Here is an 8,769-nt window from a genome sequence, read left to right on the forward strand (position 1 = left end):
GGAGCCATTACGAACCACGCTTTTCAGGCATGAAAGGGCTTTCGCAGGCCCCGACCATGCTTTAAAATTTTATTCGCCCTTCCTTCCTTCCTTTATTCGTGCGTCCCTGCATGTCTGTGGAAGAGATCTAAAAAATATCCTACGTTTTTTTAGTACTGGAGGTGAAACCCGCTGAAGCCAGTTTCTAAAATCTGAATTGTAACTACTCTACAGCAATTTGTTGAGTTACAGAAGTGCGATTTCGGGGTTTTATATAAAAACTCTAAGCAGTGACATTTAAGATGACGACGCGGAAAAATAGTTATCCATGACTCGCAGATTTTCGATCCTGAATAAACAGGCTGCTGCTTCGTATACATAGGGAGTGTCGCGATTTCAAGATAAATAATTCAGAGGCATATACGGGTGTTTCACGGAAGGCTAAGTAACTAAAAAAAAATAGGCTTTCCTGGGCTAAACTTGTTTTTCATGCATGAATTGATCAGGGGCCGTGGCTGGCGCAATTACACGTGTCCCATTAGTTATTCAGGGTACCAATTAACAGTACTTGTTAATTAATTCCTTAAGTATTACATTTGGGTCTGCAAATATAATGTGTAAATGGTAGAAGATCCTCAATCCACCCGATATTCAGACCAAGATTTGGATTTGCGAAAAAATAACTGCCCGCAGACCTACGGGCTGAGTACTTCAGCCCTCTGAATGCGCGCACTTGGATCTGTGCACGGCACACGTACGCCGGCCTGCCTGCCTGCCTACGAAAGTGCCGGTACCTCATCCCCATTTCCCATTACTTGCGGTCTCACAACTCTGGGTTGATCTTAAAGCCCTCCCCCCCCCCCCCTATGTGAAATATCTGGAACTGTAAGCAGGAGTCCGTTTAACAAGATGGAGGAATCAATAAACTATTTGAAGCCAAGGTAATACATAATGGCGGTAAATAACCGAAGAGTAGGCCATATTTGTATAACGCATGGATACGCGACCAAAACTTCCATTGATATTCTGGTACCAGATTAAGAAAATTCTTCTATGGCGAAAACGGGCCCTCAAAGTCGCAGCTCTGACTACGGTATTGTGATTTGACGGAGTTTGAGACGGGCTTCAGGCTGCACAATGTGGTTGTCAAATGGGAACAGTCGGTACTCAAGGGTGTTTTGATATTTTGCGTTCTCCATTACGTTGCTTCAGTAACAAAATTGCGCAGCCAGTATATACGAAGTCGCTAGGGCACACGGACTTTCGCTCTCGCTTGGAAAGCGGTGCTCCCGCGCAAACGTAAAAAACGAATGTGCACATTAACTTTACGAGCACTGAATCAAGGTAAATATAAATATAACTTGTATCTGCAGAGGCCGACCAAGTGCACTGGTCATATGAACGTCGCACGCCCGCTATTCTGGCAATCGTAAGCAACTGATTCAGCCGCACGCCCCATTCTCAAAAGCGATAAAGGGGGCGATCCGACTAGCTGGAGCTTTCCTATTAAAAACCGAGCTCTCCGAGTGCTGAATGGAGGAGTGCTAGTAGAGCCATTGCTTACGGGGGGTGGCAGGAGGGACTTGCACAGACACCGCGGCGAAATCGGAAAATAGAAAGCGGACGCAACACTGGGAGAGAAAATAGCCGTCCCGTTTCACGACTACGGCTTTTGTTCAGGGACACAAATGGACGAGATAACACGTAAGAATAGATTCGTTTACTCAAAGAGAAGGCCTTTCTGGGTAGACTGTGAACTGTAGAGAGGAAAAAAGGAACCGATGAAGTAACTACAGGTGAAAGAGGGATCCATGTTTTTCTCCGCAGCTCGGTGGCACTGCGTGGTACGGAATTGATAACTGTGGTGCGTGTTTTCTGTAAGTTGAGTTATTTGTTTTCTTGCAAGAAGAAAAATGAGTTGATTCACATTTCGTGCTCTTCATGGTTACACGTAGAAAATTGAATGAATGATGTGCACAGCGTTAGGCGAGAAGCTGTGTGGGCCATTTATGATCTAATGTAAGCTTTTGGCCAGTAAAGAGGCTACAGTGGACAATTTTCGGGTTTGTGCAAATTATGGTTTCGAGGGAGAAAATGTGAACGGGCACTTAAGTATACGTACGTAGTTTTAAGGCAAATGCCTGGCTGTGTTCTAAGACTTCTGTGCAGCGACATCGTGTTTGCAGCTGCTCTTGTTGTCCTTTCTTTGAGCCTGGAACATACTCAAACGGGAGATCGGCCAATCAACAGAGGATAGCGCAAACAAGACAAAGAAGTTTTTTTTTTTAATTACGGGGTACTGAGCAAAGATGATTAAGAACTGCTGGAAAGCATTTTGAGTCCATAAACGACAAAACAAAAGAAAACTAAAAATATAAAGCGAGAGTAATCAAACCCTATTATAATGTGAATCTGTTAGAATTTTCAATGAAGCGCAGGAGGGCAGAGCAAACATCCCGGCGGCAGAACCCCATTTCGTAACCACGCGATGATGGCCGAGCCGGCACTGATGGGGCTATCCCTAGACTACGAAACAGTACCTCAAGGAGCCAATGTCGGATGCCTGGAAATCGTCTACACGCCAAAAAAATCGTTCTATAGACGGAGTTTTCTGCTACCTCTCACAAACCTCACGAAGTCCCAAGAAACCACACTCAGACCTCTACAAACAAACACTTTCTCTCATCCAATTAGGCTACACCGGACTCCCCCCAGTATCCAACAGTATGCAAATGCTGCCAACAACCAGACACACTCAGACATATTGTCCTAGAGCGCAGCAAAAACAAGCACCTACCACCCAGTGCTTGCAATACTCAAGAGAAGTGGGAGACACTGCTGTCCCGCCCCTGTCTCTTGTACCAGCTTCTGGAACGGCTTCTGAACCGATTCTGAAACGGCTCATGGATACCTGTGAAGAGAGAACCACTCCTACAAGAGCACCATCAATGCTCTCAAAAAAACGTTTTTTTTTCTCTCTCTCTCTCTCTCTCTCTCTCTCTCTCTCTCTCTCTCTCTCTCTCTCTCTCCATAGGTAGTGGTCAGCAGATTCGTCTTCATTACAGCAGCTGCACAGAGCTGTCTGCGCCAGCGAGACCTGTGTCAGCACCAATTTAATTGGCGCACACGACAGCGAACGCCAGTAATAATAACCTCTAGGTTGCGTGGCGGGATTTCTATTGAGATTTCCAAGAGAATTTAGCGTCGAGCTTTCTTCTCTTTCGTATCCTCGTCCTTTGGCGAGACTTACCCCGATAGGGAGATTCGCCGACAATCGCGGGGCAGCTTCCCCACAATCGGGTCTTTCTTTCGTATCCACCTGTTCTACGCACGTACCGCCACGTTCACTTTTCATGGGGAACGCATTAGGATAATTCTCGTTTTCTTCAGGCGGGGTCCCGAATTAACGCAGGCATTAGTGCTTTTGGCTGCTGCTCTTGCAACCCGGTATCACACCCCATGCGAAATCAAATTCGTTGTGGATTATCAAGTTTCACTTCACAGCGACGGCCATTCTGGAACCATCTAATGTTGACGCCAAGGACGGCGACTACGGTTACTTTTCGCGTTTGTTTAGGAATCTAAGGCTGCGATGTGGGCAGAAATCCCCGTCGCAGGGGCGTGTTCGTCATACGCGATGTATGGGGAGTAGCGACACTACATATATTGAAAAGCCGAATTTTCAGGGACTTTCAACCAGCTTATTTGCACAGAGCGACAATTAAATGTTGCAGAAGAAAAAAAAATAATGCAAAAATATTTGCGGGACGACTTTAACGAGGGGCTGCGAGTTTCAACAGCAGTTAGCTCTTCTGAATCCTTCTTGGTTGAAAAATTATTTATCTAGTTGTTTATTATTTTATTTATTATTTATTTATATATTTATTATTCTAGTTATTTTATTTATTTATTTATTTATTTATTTATTTATTTATTTATTTATTTATTTATTTATTTATTTATTTATTTATTTATTTATTTATTGTTTATTTATTTATTACAGCAGTACTCTGTAGGGGAAACATTGAGGTATCTTTGCTTACCGTTTCTGCTTAAGCCTCTGCATTACATGTTTTCTTATCATTTGCATTTGCAACATTTGCAACATGGATAGAACACTTGCTTGCATAGAAGGGCTGCGTCTCCCAAAAAGATGCCGGCAGTGGCGGACGCAAATCTCACGCCTGCGGTCATGGTGTCCCGCAAAAGGTAGAAACCTACGAGAAGACGTCCTACATTAGCCTTTAAAATTGAATGTCGCACAGGAAAAATTACTCCCTTCCCCAAGTCACACAGAGTACAAGCTCTCCCTTAGACCTCTAAAAGGGAAACAAGGCACCGTTCTGTAAAAGCACGTACGCTTACCACGACTAAATACAACCATCTGCTGTCATTATTTTGACAAAATTATTCCGTGCACTAGTAAAAAGAAACCCACTTAAAAGGCAAAAAGAAAAAAAAAGACGTAACAAATGTCGTAGTAACTCTACATTTCCTTTTATTAACAAACTGAATTAAAACAATTCGGTTAAATTGTCGTTAGTATACCAGTAGTATCCCCTTCGGTGCATGCCAGCCTGCACCTGCCGTCTGTTTTCTAATAAGCAATTCAGTTTCCTCCGCATATATATTAAGAATTACCGGCGACTCGATTCTGACTTCCGGTGAGAAGTTGTAATGCGCTTTCCTTCGCGACGACTATGAAACGGTTGTGTATATTATCAGGCCTAGTTCGTTATTGGGCTTACGGACCCATGTTTTGTTCTGTGTGTTAGTGAGGAAATTTCCACACTGTCGATTAGGAAGAAATAAAGGGAATTTTATATGCATTTTAAAAAGCAGCACATTTTATTCCAAATTACGAACGAGGAGCAGTGGCAGGCCGCGCTGCTCAGCACTCACCCTCTGACCCGGTCCTTGCTAGCCCGGGTGGCCGAAAATACCGCGGAGAACTATATGAATATTGCCGTAGCCGGAAGGACACTGAAGTCGACCGGAAAAAGGTCCCACTCGTGGCACCAATAAAGGTTTTTTATTTTTATCTCATCTGATCGAGTGAATATAGAAAATGATGGAGGTAGACGACAACCTTACAGGTCGACTATCGATAAAAAGACGGGCATAAAAAAATTGGCGAAGCTGGCACTAAGCCGCGCAAGGTTTGAACCATAGCAAAGCTGGAGGATTTCTTTCTATGTAAGCACTAACGGACACAACAGCACGCACTGCGTTATGTTTGGAATTGTTCATCTACGTGTTCCATCGTCGCTTTTCACTGTGGTGGTTGTTGGCATCGTCTCGTTATATCCATCCTTATCGTCGTCTTCATCTTGCACGACTGGCGGACCCGGATTGTTTTCTCCGCAACCTTTCACATTTCTCCCAAAGTGGAACACGTCGGCGTCTGCAGCTCGAGCTGTCTTGTGCTCCCACTTTGAGGCGCGGACGCACGTAAATTGTTTTCTTGGTATTTTTTGCGATGCCCGCGCAAGCCTACACGACGCCGGGTGCTCCTCGTAAGACGCGTGCTCACGTGCGCTGTAAACGCCGGCAGGAACTAATACCTAGTTTCCTGATGATGGCGCACACCACACAAATTACGGCCACCAAAAACAGCTTCGCGTTCCGAAAACAATTTTTTTCGGGACAGGTGCGTTCACGCCTACAGGCTACTTCGATTAGTCGCTAAAGTCAACTCTAAGACTCTGAGCTCAAAGTCAGGCCTGTTTCTTCTCCCGATAGACGATGCAAAATCTTCTGAAGAGACCCTTATTAGTAAAAGAGCCCACGGGAAATCCAGGAGATGTGGTAGAAATAGCAAGCACAAAGAAAAGAAAATGAATGTCTAAAAGAATCAGTGTGCGGACGTCATAACTGTGGCTCGGTGACAAGAGTTGACAAGTCAGATAATTTCGTCATAGTGGATTACATATAGAAGAACTGCGAACTGGGCTTGTTGTTTTTCCCGTTTACTTGCTTTTCCTCGTCGTCGTAGCGCTTTTCCCACCATGGATTACATATTAAGCAACAGATTTATGCTCAACTTCGATCAGCTTGAGCTGTCATAAATATCACCGGCACAAAGTCACATTTGACAACGCGGTGGAAAGGAACCCGAAAAAACGGGGCTAAGGATTTTCAAGAACCGATGTTATTTCCTCTCACGCCGTTCCGGTGTTTTAAGAAATCACCGCCAAAACTTCACGAAAAAATAGCGACGAGGCATCCCTGTCCCACCTTCACGAAGAAGTTATCACGTGACCGAGTGTCAAAAACAAAGGTCTCAGCTGTAGCCCAAAGAACAAAAAAATGTTTTGTGTTGCTCTGCGGGTTTTAAGAACTTGCCTAGGGGAGAAACCCTTATCTCAATCTAATTTTGTAAGCTATTTGATCCTAAGCGTTGATCTTAAAGGCTCGAATTCTTCTATTGCCGTTAGGAGAACGCTGAAACTATAATACACTATCAGGCCGTGTAAGCTAGGTTGAATCGTATTCAACAATATCGCAGTATATTATTGGGTTCAAGTCCACAATGTAATTTGATGTACTTGGGTTGACCAGCCTATTTACGCTGCCCGGTTTCTTCCGACAATTCAAAGTCAAAAGTGTAGTGTCCTTCATACCACGTTTCTTGCCTAATTTTTGTCATCAACGTCAGCGCAGCCATGGATACCTTGTGTGCGCACGGCCAGTGTGGCTAGAGATCCCGTAGGACGCCCTTTGACATAACTCTGTCGTCTAAACGAGAAAATATTCCCCGCATTTCCCCGAGGGGAAGAATGTGAAAGTGCGAATGCACGAGTTGAATTTGCGCGGTTCGGTAATGTTCGCGAAAGAGAGATCACACACACACACACACACAACTACAAAGAAAGAAAGATGCATTTATTCACAGACACCTATTTGTGTTGTCGTTGTACTTGAGTGCTAGAGCGGATCTCAGCTTTGAAATTTCGTGTCAGTACTCCTTTAAGCGGGTGCATTAGCCCTTCTCACGCCCGATTCCTGGCCAATCCCCCACGTGGGTATGTGCCATGTCAGCGGCCAGGCAGCGCGCGCCCATCTCCCCCCGTTGCCAAGGAAGACGAGGAGATTCCTGGCCAATCCCCCACGTGGGTATGCTATGCGGACATCGCCGGTGGACGCAGGTTCAGGGTCGCTTAAGAAGTGCATTCGCACTTAAAATGATGTGGCTAGTTATTTTCGCAGAGGACTGGTGCAATGGTCTCTGAAACACGAATAGCAAGAGCCACAAAGCAAGCCATAATGCGAATTCATTGCAGTATTCATGAAACGGTTGCGAATGGCGCGCATCGGCTTCCCTTCTTCGCAGCTTTACAAATAAGAGAAGTCACCAGACGTCCAGTATAGTGTGAAATAAAGTGTCACATAAGCTGAACTATACAATCAAGCAACGAACGAGTCTTCGACGAAGTCCTTACACTACTTCTTTAGGAAGCCTCTTGTATGAAGTATGGCTCAGCTGTTTATTCGCATAACTAAGTACCACATAAACATGCACGACAAGAAGCCGTACCCAGAAAAAGAATTAGGAAGTACTGAGAGCGGCAGCAAGTCACCGGTAGCATGTCATGCCAAAAAATGATTTCAGGAAAAGCCGCCAGATAGAGGAAATTGGTTACCCGCGGGTAGAAAACATGACCTGCTTTCTTATCATACATGGGTAGCGCCTGGTTGTGGCAGGTTTCGCTTTCGACGCAGGTGTTTCTGCGCGCACGGTTGCGTTTTCTGGCGGAACCGAGTATTTTCGTTTTGTAGTTTCATGGGCTAACGCAAAAGCGGTGAAAAGAGACCGGGAGGCCTTTATAAATGACCCGAGAAAAGATGTCAACATTCACCACCAGCCTTTCCTTGAGCGATAAATTTCCCGCCCCCACTGCTGTTTTTTCTGCCAGGGCCAACATTTCTTTTGTTGCACCCCGGGCACGCTTGGCGAGGAAATGTGTCCGGCTGAAAGAAAATTTGTGGGTGCGTGTGGAAATATAAATGCCTCGCAGCCCAATTTGTCGCCTGGCTGTGTGCTGCCGACAGGCATCTACACTTGGCGCATGAGCGCCCTCCCAAGGTAACAAGAACGCCTTTCCCCAGCTTCGGGCCGAAGGTGTCCTCATTTACCAGGACCGCAGGGAAGTTGTTTCGCCGTGATTCCTGCGCCCACGCGAGATACGTGACTTAGCGGGATTTGTGTCTTCTCTAGGAGAATCCGGGTAGAGTTTGCGAGTGACGCAGTCATGCGAGTTGTGATTCCAGGAGGTATCCAAAGTGCCCGTCACGATAAAAAGCCACACACTCCTGCACTCGTATAGAAATCTATACAGATGAAAAGGGGCACAATTGATTATAATCTGCCAAGGCATTACATTACCGACTCGCGCATACCTCTGATTTTCTTACCGGTTGCACCTATGATGCGACCTGCTAGCAACAAGTTGTTCTAACCTTGTTGTAAAATGAATGATAGCCTTCTTGTGTATAATGAAGAGGTCCTTTGTGTCTGGCCTCTTCTGCGTAGTTAAAACAAATGTGAGTAAATAGGTAGCTATGTATCTCGTTGCTAAGCTAAGAGCAATGTCCGGGGTTTGACTTCCAGTAGGGGCGGCTGTATCATTATAAACAAAAAAAAGAAAAAAAAAACACCCGTGCCCGTATGACTTCGCGACACATTTAGGATACTCACCTGGCCTAAATTATTACGCAGAACTAAAGTACGTGCAACTTACAGCGCCGAGTCACTTCGGTGAAATAAAAATGAATTCAATCTTTTAGCCT

The sequence above is a fragment of the Haemaphysalis longicornis genome, unplaced genomic scaffold (assembly GCF_048455015.1).
Source record: "Haemaphysalis longicornis isolate Haplotype H1 unplaced genomic scaffold, Haemaphysalis longicornis Haplotype H1 scaffold_7, whole genome shotgun sequence".
Lineage (NCBI taxonomy): Eukaryota > Metazoa > Arthropoda > Arachnida > Ixodida > Ixodidae > Haemaphysalis > Haemaphysalis longicornis.